Raw genomic sequence first — 14,276 nt, forward strand, 5'->3', positions numbered from 1 at the left:
TTTAATTAACAGCTCAGCCCAGAAACTTTTCTCAAATATGATGATTGACTACATAAATTTTAAAAAATATAATGGCCTTATATTTCAACGCATGGCACATCACCAGAAATAGTTCGACTTTCAAACAGATTTAGCCTTGGTCTGTCGGTTAAGGCGTCTGACTAGAAATTAGATTCTCTATGGCAGCGTAGGTTCGAAACCTACCTACTGCAAATGGCCATTGTTTTGCTTGAAATATATATTTTTTAATTAACAGCTCAGCCCAGAAACTTTTCTCAAATATGGTGATTGACTACATAAATTTTAAAAAATATAATGGCCTTATATTTCAACGCATGGCACATCACCAGAAATAGTTCGACTTTCAAACAAATTTAGCCTTGTTCTGTCGATTAAGGCGTCTGACTAGAAATCAGATTCTCCATGGCAGCGTAGTTTCGAAACCTACCTGCTGCAAACGACCATTGTTTTGCTTGAAATATAATTTTTGTAATTCGCAGGTCAGCCAAGAAAATTTTGTCAATTATGGGGATTGAGTGCATAAATTTATAACAATATAATGCCCTTATATTTCAAATGGCATATCACCAGAAATAGTTCTACTTGCAAACAGATTTAGCCCTGGTCTGTCGGTTGAGGCGTCTGACTAAAAATCAGATTCTCCATGGCAGCGTAGGTTCGAAACCTACCTACTGCAAACGGCCATTGTTTTGCTTGAAATATAATTTTTGTAATTAGCAGCTCAGCCCAAAAAAATTTGGTCAATTATGGGGATTGAGTGCATAAATTGATAAAAATATAATGGCCTTATATTTCAAACGCATGGCTCATCACCAAAATAGTTCGACTTTCAAACAGATTTAGCCCTGGTCTGTCGGCTAAGGCGTCTGACTAGAAATTAGATTCTCTATGGCAGCGTAGGTTCGAAACCTACCTGCTGCAAACGACCATTGTTTTGTTTGAAATATAATGTTTGTACAAACAGACTTTGCCCTGGTCTGTCGGTTAAGGCGTCTGACTAGAAATCAGATTCTCTATGGCAGCGTAGGTTCGAAACCTACCTACTGCAAACGGCCATTGTTTTGCTTGAAATATATATTGTTTAATTAACAGCTCAGCCCAGAAATTTTTCTCAAACATGGGGATTGAGTACATAAATTTTAAAAGATATAATGGCCTTATATTTCAACGCATGGCACATCACCAGAAATAGTTCGACTTTCAAACAGATTTAGCCCTGGTCTCTCGGTTAAGGCGTCTGACTAGAAATTAGATTCTCTATGGCAGCGTAGGTTCGAAACCTACCTACTGCAAATGGCCATTGTTTTGCTTGAAATATATATTTTTTAATTAACAGCTCAGCCCAGAAACTTTTCTCAAATATGGTGATTGACTACATAAATTTTAAAAAATATAATGGCCTTATATTTCAACGCATGGCACATCACCAGAAATAGTTCGACTTTCAAACAGATTTAGCCTTGGTCTGTCGGTTAAGGCGTCTGACTAGAAATTAGATTCTCTATGGCAGCGTAGGTTCGAAACCTACCTACTGCAAATGGCCATTGTTTTGCTTGAAATATATATTTTTTAATTAACAGCTCAGCCCAGAAACTTTTCTCAAATATGGTGATTGACTACATAAATTTTAAAAAATATAATGGCTTTCAAACAAATTTAGCCTTGTTCTGTCGATTAAGGCGTCTGACTAGAAATCAGATTCTCCATGGCAGCGTAGTTTCGAAACCTACCTGCTGCAAACGACCATTGTTTTGCTTGAAATATAATTTTTGTAATTCGCAGGTCAGCCAAGAAAATTTTGTCAATTATGGGGATTGAGTGCATACATTTATAACAATATAATGGTCTTATATTTCAAATGGCACATCACCAGAAATAGTTCGACTTTCAAACAGATTTAGCCTTTGTCTGTCGGTTAAGGCGTCTGTCTAGAAATCAGATTCTCTATGGCAGCGTAGGTTCGAAACCTACCTACTGCAAACGACCATTGTTTTGCTTGAAATATAATGTTTGTACAAACAGACTTAGCCTTAATCTGTCGGTTAAGGCGTCTGCCTAGAAATCAGATTCTCTATGGCAGCGTAGGTTCGAAACCTACCTACTGCAAACGACCATTGTTTTGCTTGAAATATAATGTTTGTATAAACAGACTTAGCCTTGGTCTGTCGGTTAAGGCGTCTGACTAGAAATGAGATTCTCCATGGCAGCGTAGTTTCGAAACCTACCTACTGCAAACGACCATTGTTTTGATTGAAATTTAATTTTTGTAATTAGCAGCTCAGCCAAGAAAATTTTGTCAATTATTTGGATTGAGTGCATAAATTTATAACAATATAATGCCCTTATATTTCAAATGGCATATCACCAGAAATAGTTCTACTTGCAAACAGATTTAGCCCTGGTCTGTCGGTTGAGGCTTCTGACTAGAAATCAGATTCTCCATGGCAGCGTAGGTTCGAAACCTACCTACTGCAAACGGCCATTGTTTTGCTTGAAATATAATTTTTGTAATTAGCAGCTCAGCCCAAAAAAATTTGGTCAATTATGGGGATTGAGTGCATAAATTTATAAAAATATAATGGCCTTATATTTCAAACGCATGGCTCATCACCAAAATAGTTCGACTTTCAAACAGATTTAGCCCTGGTCTGTCGGCTAAGGCGTCTGACTAGAAATTAGATTCTCTATGGCAGCGTAGGTTCGAAACCTACCTGCTGCAAACGACCATTGTTTTGTTTGAAATATAATGTTTGTACAAACAGACTTTGCCCTGGTCTGTCGGTTAAGGCGTCTGACTAGAAATCAGATTCTCTATGTTAGCGTAGGTTCGAAACCTACCTACTGCAAACGGCCATTGTTTTGCTTGAAATATATATTGTTTAATTAACAGCTCAGCCCAGAAATTTTTCTCAAACATGGGGATTGAGTACATAAATTTTAAAAGATATAATGGCCTTATATTTCAACGCATGGCACATCACCAGAAATAGTTCGACTTTCAAACAGATTTAGCCCTGGTCTGTCGGTTAAGGCGTCTGCCTAGAAATCAGATTCTCTATGGCAGCGTAGGTTCGAAACCTACCTACTGCAAACGACCATTGTTTTGCTTGAAATATAATGTTTGTATAAACAGACTTAGCCTTGGTCTGTCGGTTAAGGCGTCTGACTAGAAATGAGATTCTCCATGGCAGCGTAGTTTCGAAACCTACCTACTGCAAACGACCATTGTTTTGATTGAAATTTAATTTTTGTAATTAGCAGCTCAGCCAAGAAAATTTTGTCAATTATTTGGATTGAGTGCATAAATTTATAACAATATAATGCCCTTATATTTCAAATGGCATATCACCAGAAATAGTTCTACTTGCAAACAGATTTAGCCCTGGTCTGTCGGTTGAGGCTTCTGACTAGAAATCAGATTCTCCATGGCAGCGTAGGTTCGAAACCTACCTACTGCAAACGGCCATTGTTTTGCTTGAAATATAATTTTTGTAATTAGCAGCTCAGTCCAAAAAAATTTGGTCAATTATGGGGATTGAGTGCATAAATTTATAAAAATATAATGGCCTTATATTTCAAACGCATGGCTCATCACCAAAATAGTTCGACTTTCAAACAGATTTAGCCCTGGTCTGTCGGCTAAGGCGTCTGACTAGAAATTAGATTCTCTATGGCAGCGTAGGTTCGAAACCTACCTGCTGCAAACGACCATTGTTTTGTTTGAAATATAATGTTTGTACAAACAGACTTTGCCCTGGTCTGTCGGTTAAGGCGTCTGACTAGAAATCAGATTCTCTATGTTAGCGTAGGTTCGAAACCTACCTACTGCAAACGGCCATTGTTTTGCTTGAAATATATATTGTTTAATTAACAGCTCAGCCCAGAAATTTTTCTCAAACATGGGGATTGAGTACATAAATTTTAAAAGATATAATGGCCTTATATTTCAACGCATGGCACATCACCAGAAATAGTTCGACTTTCAAACAGATTTAGCCCTGGTCTGTCGGCTAAGGCGTCTGACTAGAAATTAGATTCTCTATGGCAGCGTAGGTTCGAAACCTACCTGCTGCAAACGACCATTGTTTTGTTTGAAATATAATGTTTGTACAAACAGACTTTGCCCTGGTCTGTCGGTTAAGGCGTCTGACTAGAAATCAGATTCTCCATGTTTTGCTTGAAATATAATTTTTGTAATTAGCAGCTCAGCCCAAAAAATGTGGTCAACTATGGGGATTGAGTGCATTAATTTATAACAATATAATAAATAGTTCTACTTTCAAACAGATTTAGCCCTGGTCTGTCTGTTAAGGCGTCTGACTAGAAATTAGATTCTCTATGACAGCGTAGGTTCGAAACCTATCTATTGCAAATGGCCATTGTTTTGCTTGAAATATATATTTTTTAATTAACAGCTCAGCCCAGAAACTTTTCTCAAATATGGGGATTGACTACATAAATTTTAAAAAATGTAATGGCCTTATATTTCAACGCATGGCAAATCACAAGAAATAGTTCGACTTTCAAACAGATTTAGCCTTGGTCTGTCGGTTAAGGCGTCTGACTAGAAATCAGATTCTCTATGGCAGCGTAGGTTCGAAACCTACCTACTGCAAACGGCCATTGTTTTGCTTGAAATATATATTGTTTAATTAACAGCTCAGCCCAGAAATTTTTCTCAAACATGGGGATTGAGTACATAAATTTTAAAAGATATAATGGCCTTATATTTCAACGCATGGCACATCACCAGAAATAGTTCGACTTTCAAACAGATTTAGCCCTGGTCTCTCGGTTAAGGCGTCTGACTAGAAATTAGATTCTCTATGGCAGCGTAGGTTCGAAACCTACCTACTGCAAATGGCCATTGTTTTGCTTGAAATATATATTTTTTAATTAACAGCTCAGCCCAGAAACTTTTCTCAAATATGGTGATTGACTACATAAATTTTAAAAAATATAATGGCCTTATATTTCAACGCATGGCACATCACCAGAAATAGTTCGACTTTCAAACAGATTTAGCCTTGGTCTGTCGGTTAAGGCGTCTGACTAGAAATTAGATTCTCTATGGCAGCGTAGGTTCGAAACCTACCTACTGCAAATGGCCATTGTTTTGCTTGAAATATATATTTTTTAATTAACAGCTCAGCCCAGAAACTTTTCTCAAATATGGTGATTGACTACATAAATTTTAAAAAATATAATGGCCTTATATTTCAACGCATGGCACATCACCAGAAATAGTTCGACTTTCAAACAAATTTAGCCTTGTTCTGTCGATTAAGGCGTCTGACTAGAAATCAGATTCTCCATGGCAGCGTAGTTTCGAAACCTACCTGCTGCAAACGACCATTGTTTTGCTTGAAATATAATTTTTGTAATTCGCAGGTCAGCCAAGAAAATTTTGTCAATTATGGGGATTGAGTGCATACATTTATAACAATATAATGGTCTTATATTTCAAATGGCACATCACCAGAAATAGTTCGACTTTCAAACAGATTTAGCCTTTGTCTGTCGGTTAAGGCGTCTGTCTAGAAATCAGATTCTCTATGGCAGCGTAGGTTCGAAACCTACCTACTGCAAACGACCATTGTTTTGCTTGAAATATAATGTTTGTACAAACAGACTTAGCCTTAATCTGTCGGTTAAGGCGTCTGCCTAGAAATCAGATTCTCTATGGCAGCGTAGGTTCGAAACCTACCTACTGCAAACGACCATTGTTTTGCTTGAAATATAATGTTTGTATAAACAGACTTAGCCTTGGTCTGTCGGTTAAGGCGTCTGACTAGAAATGAGATTCTCCATGGCAGCGTAGTTTCGAAACCTACCTACTGCAAACGACCATTGTTTTGATTGAAATTTAATTTTTGTAATTAGCAGCTCAGCCAAGAAAATTTTGTCAATTATTTGGATTGAGTGCATAAATTTATAACAATATAATGCCCTTATATTTCAAATGGCATATCACCAGAAATAGTTCTACTTGCAAACAGATTTAGCCCTGGTCTGTCGGTTGAGGCTTCTGACTAGAAATCAGATTCTCCATGGCAGCGTAGGTTCGAAACCTACCTACTGCAAACGGCCATTGTTTTGCTTGAAATATAATTTTTGTAATTAGCAGCTCAGCCCAAAAAAATTTGGTCAATTATGGGGATTGAGTGCATAAATTTATAAAAATATAATGGCCTTATATTTCAAACGCATGGCTCATCACCAAAATAGTTCGACTTTGAAACAGATTTAGCCCTGGTCTGTCGGCTAAGGCGTCTGACTAGAAATTAGATTCTCTATGGCAGCGTAGGTTCGAAACCTACCTGCTGCAAACGACCATTGTTTTGTTTGAAATATAATGTTTGTACAAACAGACTTTGCCCTGGTCTGTCGGTTAAGGCGTCTGACTAGAAATCAGATTCTCTATGTTAGCGTAGGTTCGAAACCTACCTACTGCAAACGGCCATTGTTTTGCTTGAAATATATATTGTTTAATTAACAGCTCAGCCCAGAAATTTTTCTCAAACATGGGGATTGAGTACATAAATTTTAAAAGATATAATGGCCTTATATTTCAACGCATGGCACATCACCAGAAATAGTTCGACTTTCAAACAGATTTAGCCCTGGTCTGTCGGCTAAGGCGTCTGACTAGAAATTAGATTCTCTATGGCAGCGTAGGTTCGAAACCTACCTGCTGCAAACGACCATTGTTTTGTTTGAAATATAATGTTTGTACAAACAGACTTTGCCCTGGTCTGTCGGTTAAGGCGTCTGACTAGAAATCAGATTCTCCATGTTTTGCTTGAAATATAATTTTTGTAATTAGCAGCTCAGCCCAAAAAATGTGGTCAACTATGGGGATTGAGTGCATTAATTTATAACAATATAATAAATAGTTCTACTTTCAAACAGATTTAGCCCTGGTCTGTCTGTTAAGGCGTCTGACTAGAAATTAGATTCTCTATGACAGCGTAGGTTCGAAACCTATCTATTGCAAATGGCCATTGTTTTGCTTGAAATATATATTTTTTAATTAACAGCTCAGCCCAGAAACTTTTCTCAAATATGGGGATTGACTACATAAATTTTAAAAAATGTAATGGCCTTATATTTCAACGCATGGCAAATCACAAGAAATAGTTCGACTTTCAAACAGATTTAGCCTTGGTCTGTCGGTTAAGGCGTCTGACTAGAAATCAGATTCTCTATGGCAGCGTAGGTTCGAAACCTACCTACTGCAAACGACCATTGTTTTGCTTGAAATATATATTTTTTAATTAACAGCTAAGCTCAGAAATTCTTCTCAAATATGGGGATTGAGTGCATAAATTTTTAAAAATATAATGGCCTTATATTTCAAACGCATGCCACATCACCAGAAATTATGGGGATTTAGTGCATAAATTTGTAACAATATAATGCCCTTATTTTTCAAATGGCGCATCACCAGAAATAGATCTACTTTCAAACAGACTTAGCCCTGGTCTGTCGGTTAAGGCGTCTGACTAGAAATCAGATTCTCTATGGCAGCGTAGGTTCGAAATCTACCTACTGCAAACAACCATTGTTTTGCTTGAAATATAATGTTTGTACAAACAGACTTAGCCTTGGTCTGTCGGTTAAGGCGTCTGACTAGAAATGAGATTCTCCATGGCAGCGTAGGTTCGAAACCTACCTACTGCAAACGACCATTGTTTTGCTTGAAATATATATTTTTTAATTAACAGCTAAGCTCAGAAATTCTTCTCAAATATGGGGATTGAGTGCATAAATTTTTAAAAATATAATGGCCTTATATTTCAAACGCATGCCACATCACCAGAAATTATGGGGATTTAGTGCATAAATTTGTAACAATATAATGCCCTTATTTTTCAAATGGCGCATCACCAGAAATAGATCTACTTTCAAACAGACTTAGCCCTGGTCTGTCGGTTAAGGCGTCTGACTAGAAATCAGATTCTCCATGGCAGCGTAGGTTCGAAACCTACCTACTGCAAACGACCATTGTTTTGCTTGAAATATAATTTTTGTAATTAGCAGCTCAGCCCAAAAAATTTGTTCAATTATGGGGATTGAGTGCATCAATTTATAACAATATAACGCCCTTATATTTCAAATGGCACATCACCAGAAATAGTTCTACTTTCAAACAGACTTAGCCCTGGTCTGTCGGTTAAGGCGTCTGACTAGAAATCAGATTCTCTATGGCAGCGTAGGTTCGAAATCTACCTACTGCAAACGGCCATTGTTTTGCTTGAAATATATATTTTTTAATTAACAGCTCAGCTCAGAAATTCTTCCCAAATATGGGGATTGAGTGCATAAATTTATAAAAATATAATGGCCTAATATTTCAAGCGCATGGCACATCACCAAAATAGTTCGACTTTTAAACAGATTTAGCCTTGGTCTACAGGTTAAGGCGTCTGACTTGAAATCAGATTCTCTATGGCAGCGTAGGTTCGAAACCTACCTACTGCAAACGGCCATTGTTTTGCTTGAAATATATATTTTTTAATTAACAGCTCAGCTCAGAAATTCTTCTCAAATATGGGGATTGAGTGCATAAATTTATAAAAATATAATGGCCTTATATGTCAAACGCATGCCACATCACCAGAAATAGTTCGACTTTCAAACAGATATAGCCTTGGTCTGTCGGTTAAGGCATCTGACTGGAAATCAGATTCTCTATCAGCATAGGTTCGAAACCTACCTATTGCAAACGATCATTGTTTTGCTTGAAATATAATTTTCGTAAATAGCAGCTTATCCCAGAAAATTTTGTCAATTACGGGGATTGAGTGCATAAATCTATAACAATGTAATGCCCTTATATTTCATATGGCACATCACCAGAAATAGTTCTACTTTCAAACAGATTTAGGCCTGGTCTGTCGGTTGAGGCGTCTGACTAGAAATCAGATTCTCCATGGTAGCGTAGTTTCGAAACCTACCTGCTGCAAACGACCATTGTTTTGCTTGAAATATAATTTTTGTATTTCGTAGCTCAGCCAAGAAAATTTTGTCAATTATGGGGATTGAGTGCATACATTTATAACAATATAATGGTCTTATATTTCAAATGGCACATCACCAGAAATAGTTCGACTTTCAAACAGATTTAGCCTTTGTCTGTCGGTTAAGGCGTCTGTCTAGAAATCAGATTCTCTATGGCAGCGTAGGTTCGAAACCTACCTACTGCAAACGACCATTGTTTTGCTTGAAATATAATGTTTGTACAAACAGACTTAGCCTTAATCTGTCGGTTAAGGCGTCTGCCTAGAAATCAGATTCTCTATGGCAGCGCAGGTTCGAAACCTACCTATTGCAAATGGCCATTGTTTTGCTTGAAATATATATTTTTTAATTAACAGCTCAGCCCAGAAACTTTTCTCAAATATGGGGATTGACTACATAAATTTTAAAAAATGTAATGGCCTTATATTTCAACGCATGGCACATCACAAGAAATAGTTCGACTTTCAAACAGATTTAGCCCTGGTCTGTAGGTTAAGGCGTCTGACTAGAAATCAGATTCTCTATCAGTATAGTTTCGCTTCTTTAAACGACCATTGTTTTGCTTGAAATATAATTTTCGTAAATAGCAGCTTATCCCAGAAAATTTTGCCAATTATGGGGATTGAGTTCATAAATTTAAAACAATATAATGCCCTTATTTTTCAAATGGCGCATCACCAGAAATAGTTCGACTTTCAAACAGATTTAGCCCTGGTCTCTCGGTTAAGGCGTCTGACTAGAAATTAGATTCTCTATGGCAGCGTAGGTTCGAAACCTACCTACTGCAAATGGCCATTGTTTTGCATGAAATATATATTTTTTAATTAACAGCTCAGCCCAGAAACTTTTCTCAAATATGGTGATTGACTACATAAATTTTAAAAAATATAATGGCCTTATATTCCAACGCATGGCACATCACCAGAAATAGTTCGACTTTCAAACAGATTTAGCCTTGGTCTGTCGGTTAAGGCGTCTGACTAGAAATTAGATTCTCTATGGCAGCGTAGGTTCGAAACCTACCTACTGCAAACGGCCATTGTTTTGCTTGAAATATATATTTTTTAATTAACAGCTCAGCTCAGAAATTCTTCTCAAATATGGGGATTGAGTGCATAAATTTATAAAAATATAATGGTCTTATATTTCAAACGCATGCCACATCGCCAGAAATTATGGGGATTGAGTGCACAAATTTATAACAATATAATGCCCTTATTTTTCAAATGGCGCATCACCAGAAATAGTTCGACTTTCAAACAGATTTAGCCCTGGTCTCTCGGTTAAGGCGTCTGACTAGAAATTAGATTCTCTATGGCAGCGTAGGTTCGAAACCTACCTACTGCAAACGGCCATTGTTTTGCTTGAAATATATATTTTTTAATTAACAGCTCAGCTCAGAAATTCTTCTCAAATATGGGGATTGAGTGCATAAATATATAAAAATATAATGGTCTTATATTTCAAACGCATGCCACATCGCCAGAAATTATGGGGATTGAGTGCACAAATTTATAACAATATAATGCCCTTATTTTTCAAATGGCGCATCACCAGAAATAGATCTACTTTCAAACAGATTTAGCCCTGGTCTGTCAGTTAAGGCGTCTGACTAGAAATCAGATTCTCTATGGCAGCGTAGGTTCGAAACCTACCTACTGCAAACGACCATTGTTTTGCTTGAAATATATATTTTTTAATTAACAGCTCAGCTCAGAAATTCTTCTCAAATATGGGGATTGAGTGCATAAATTTATAAAAATATAATGGCCTTATATGTCAAACGCATGCCACATCACCAGAAATAGTTCGACTTTCAAACAGATATAGCCTTGGTCTGTCGGTTAAGGCATCTGACTATAAATCAGATTCTCTATCAGCATAGGTTCGAAACCTACCTATTGCAAACGATCATTGTTGAAATATAATTTTCGTAAATAGCAGCTTATCCCAGAAAATCTTGTCAATTACGGGGATTGAGTGCATAAATCTATAACAATGTATTGCCCTTATATTTCATATGACACATCACCAGAAATAGTTCTACTTTCAAACAGATTTAGGCCTGGTCTGTCGGTTGAGGCGTCTGACTAGAAATCAGATTCTCCATGGCAGCGTAGTTTCGAAACCTACCTGCTACAAACGACCATTGTTTTGCTTGAAATATAATTTTTGTATTTCGCAGCTCAGCCAAGAAAATTTTGTCAATTATGGGGATTGAGTGCATACATTTATAACAATATAATGGTCTTATATTTCAAATGGCACATCACCAGAAATAGTTCGACTTTCAAACAGATTTAGCCTTTGTCTGTCGGTTAAGGCGTCTGTCTAGAAATCAGATTCTCTATGGCAGCGTAGGTTCGAAACCTACCTACTGCAAACGACCATTGTTTTGCTTGAAATATAATTTTTGTAATTAGCAGCTCAGCCCAAAAGATTTGGTCAATTATGGGGATTGAGTGCATAAATTTACAACAATATAATGCCCCTATTTTTCAAATGGCACATCAAAAGAAATAGTTCTACTTTCAAACAGATTTAGCCCTGGTCTGTCGGTTAAGGCGTCTGACTAAAAATCAGATTCTCTATGGCAGCGTAGGTTCGAAACCTACCTACTGCGGCCATTGTTTTGCTTGAAATATATATTTTTTAATTAACAGCTCAGCTCAGAAATTCTTCTCAAATATGGGGATTGAGTGCATAAATTTATAAAAATATAATGGCCTTATATGTCAAACGCATGCCACATCACCAGAAATAGTTCGACTTTCAAACAGATATAGCCTTGGTCTGTCGGTTAAGGCATCTGACTATAAATCAGATTCTCTATCAGCATAGGTTCGAAACCTACCTATTGCAAACGATCATTGTTGAAATATAATTTTCGTAAATAGCAGCTTATCCCAGAAAATCTTGTCAATTACGGGGATTGAGTGCATAAATCTATAACAATGTATTGCCCTTATATTTCATATGACACATCACCAGAAATAGTTCTACTTTCAAACAGATTTAGGCCTGGTCTGTCGGTTGAGGCGTCTGACTAGAAATCAGATTCTCCATGGCAGCGTAGTTTCGAAACCTACCTGCTACAAACGACCATTGTTTTGCTTGAAATATAATTTTTGTATTTCGCAGCTCAGCCAAGAAAATTTTGTCAATTATGGGGATTGAGTGCATACATTTATAACAATATAATGGTCTTATATTTCAAATGGCACATCACCAGAAATAGTTCGACTTTCAAACAGATTTAGCCTTTGTCTGTCGGTTAAGGCGTCTGTCTAGAAATCAGATTCTCTATGGCAGCGTAGGTTCGAAACCTACCTACTGCAAACGACCATTGTTTTGCTTGAAATATAATGTTTGTACAAACAGACTTAGCCTTAATCTGTCGGTTAAGGCGTCTGCCTAGAAATCAGATTCTCTATGGCAGCATAGGTTCGAAACTGCAAACGACCATTGTTTTGCTTGAAATATAATGTTTGTATAAACAGACTTAGCCTTGGTCTGTCGGTTAAGGCGTCTGACTAGAAATGAGATTCTCCATTGCAGCGTAGGTTCGAAACCTACCTACTGCAAACGACCATTGTTTTGATTGAAATTTAATTTTTGTAATTAGCAGGTCAGCCAAGAAAATTTTGTCAATTATGGGGATTGAGTGCATAAATTTATAACAATATAATGCCCTTATATTTCAAATGGCATATCACCAGAAATAGTTCTACTTGCAAACAGATTTAGTCCTGGTCTGTCGGTTGAGGCGTCTGACTAGAAATCAGATTCTCCATGGCAGCGTAGGTTCGAAACCTACCTACTGCAAACGGCCATTGTTTTGCTTGAAATATAATTTTTGTAATTAGCAGCTCAGCCCAAAAAAATTTGGTCAATTGTGGGGATTGAGTGCATAAATTCATAAAAATATAATGGCCTTATATTTCAAACGCATGGCTCATCACCAAAATAGTTCGACTTTCAAACAGATTTAGCCCTGGTCTGTCGGTTAAAGCGTCTGACTAGAAATTAGATTCTTTATGGCAGCGTAGGTTCGAAACCTACCTACTGCAAACGACCATTCTTTTGTTTGAAATATAATGTTTGTACAAACAGAATTAGCCTTGGTCTGTCGGCTAAGGCGTCTGACTAGAAATTAGATTCTCTATGGCAGCGTAGGTTCGAAACCTACCTATTGCAAACGACCATTGTTTTGTTTGAAATATAATGTTTGTACAAACAGACTTTGCCCTGGTCTGTCGGCTAAGGCGTCTGACTAGAAATCAGATTCTCTATGGCAGCGTAGGTTCGAAACCTACCTACTGCAAATGACCTTTGTTTTATTTGAAATATAATGTTTGTAATTAGCAGCTCAGCCCAAAAAATTTGGTCAACTATGGGGATTGAGTGCATAAATTTATAAAAATATAATGGCCTTATATTTCAAACGCATGCCACATCGCCAGAAATTATGGGGATTGAGTGCACAAATTTATAACAATATAATGCCCTTATTTTTCAAATGGCGCATCACCAGAAATAGATCTACTTTCAAACAGATTTAGCCCTGGTCTGTCAGTTAAGGCGTCTGACTAGAAATCAGATTCTCTATGGCAGCGTAGGTTCGAAACCTACCTACTGCAAACGACCATTGTTTTGCTTGAAATATATATTTTTTAATTAACAGCTCAGCTCAGAAATTCTTCTCAAATATGGGGATTGAGTGCATAAATTTATAAAAATATAATGGCCTTATATGTCAAACGCATGCCACATCACCAGAAATAGTTCGACTTTCAAACAGATATAGCCTTGGTCTGTCGGTTAAGGCATCTGACTATAAATCAGATTCTCTATCAGCATAGGTTCGAAACCTACCTATTGCAAACGATCATTGTTGAAATATAATTTTCGTAAATAGCAGCTTATCCCAGAAAATCTTGTCAATTACGGGGATTGAGTGCATAAATCTATAACAATGTATTGCCCTTATATTTCATATGACACATCACCAGAAATAGTTCTACTTTCAAACAGATTTAGGCCTGGTCTGTCGGTTGAGGCGTCTGACTAGAAATCAGATTCTCCATGGCAGCGTAGTTTCGAAACCTACCTGCTACAAACGACCATTGTTTTGCTTGAAATATAATTTTTGTATTTCGCAGCTCAGCCAAGAAAATTTTGTCAATTATGGGGATTGAGTGCATACATTTATAACAATATAATGGTCTTAT

The sequence above is a fragment of the Cylas formicarius genome, unplaced genomic scaffold, assembly GCF_029955315.1.
Source record: "Cylas formicarius isolate icCylForm1 unplaced genomic scaffold, icCylForm1.1 PGA_scaffold_12__32_contigs__length_19106922, whole genome shotgun sequence".
NCBI lineage: Eukaryota > Metazoa > Arthropoda > Insecta > Coleoptera > Brentidae > Cylas > Cylas formicarius.